Source organism: Camelus bactrianus, chromosome 8, assembly GCF_048773025.1.
Source record: "Camelus bactrianus isolate YW-2024 breed Bactrian camel chromosome 8, ASM4877302v1, whole genome shotgun sequence".
Classification (NCBI taxonomy): Eukaryota; Metazoa; Chordata; class Mammalia; order Artiodactyla; family Camelidae; genus Camelus; species Camelus bactrianus.
Window position 1 is genome coordinate 7,726,547 of NC_133546.1, and position 1,433 is coordinate 7,727,979.

A 1,433-nucleotide genomic window follows, 5' to 3' on the forward strand; every position below is an offset into this window, starting at 1 on the left:
GAACAGCATTCTTCTCAAGAAGAGGAGGCTGAAGATGGTAGAATAATATCTTCAGAACTGGAGAGAAAATAACCTCAAATCTAGCATTATGTGCCAAGTGAAGTGATCTTTCAAGAATCAAATCAAATAAAGGCATTTTCAGATAAATAAAATTTGATAGTATTTACTACCTACAGACCTTTACTACAGGAACTTCTCAAAGTACTTTGGGATGAAGAGAAGGAACTTGGAATAAAGGTCTGAGTTGCAAAGAGGAATGGAGAGCAAAGGAATCTGGAAATATGTAGGTAAATCTAAACAAATATCAACTGTATTATATAGCAAAAATAATATCTAATCATGGAGTTAGAAAAGAAGAAAACTAAAATACTGGATCCCAAAAGAATGAAATCTAGTTGGGGTAATCATTGTTAAGAAAGTTAAAATAAACATGTATCGTTCAGAAATTAGGCTGGAAATTTAACTTAGATTTTTAAAATTAAGCATGGCAAAAGTTTAAGAGTGACAACTGAAAAATAGAGTGTACAGCTTCTAAACCAACAGAAGGAGAAGGAAGTTTCAATATCCCCTCCTCAATTATGAATATATAAGTCAGATAAAGTAGTAAAGTTGTGGGAAATTTGACACAATTGTCAAGCTTGATTTAATGGTCATATACAGAATACATATTATTCTTGAGCACACATGGAAGATTTATAAAAATTGGCTATGAATTAGGCCATAAAGAAGCCATATCAAATGCCAAAAAAAATAGATATCACACAGACCATGTTCCCTTATCATAGTGCAATGAAGTCAGAAGTCAAAGTCAAAAATAAAATTTTAATACATATTTTTGGAACTTAAACATAGACAGAATCATAATAGAATTTGTTAAATGCTCAGAAACAGTAAATCCTGTACATATCATAACATATAGGATGTTGCAACACTAAGAAGTGTGTACCCTTAAATATTCATATATGAGAAAAATACATAACCGCAAACACCTGGATTTAAAATTGTAACATTGAAAATAAGCTAAATGTTCGGTTAAGAAAAAGAACAAGAGAATAAGTAAACTCTTTAAAGGAAAAAGAAGAAGATAGCAAAAAAAAATGAACAGATATTAATGAAAAGAAACACAGAGATACGAGAGAGTATAATGTTTTTAAAATCTTTCTCAGCAAAACTAATAATGAAATATTTAGTGAGAGTCATCAAGAAAAAAGGAAAGAAGGCACAAATGAAGGATTATAGGAATAAAAAAGAAGATACGACCACATAAATAGAAGATATTAAAAGGAAAAGAAAATATTGTGAATTATCATAATTGTTTTATCTGTCATAATTACTTGATGTGCTCATAAATACAGTGTTAATAAATTTGAAAACTTAAATGTAATAAACTCCTGGAAAATTATAACTTACTAAACTTGACTCAAAAAGAAAGA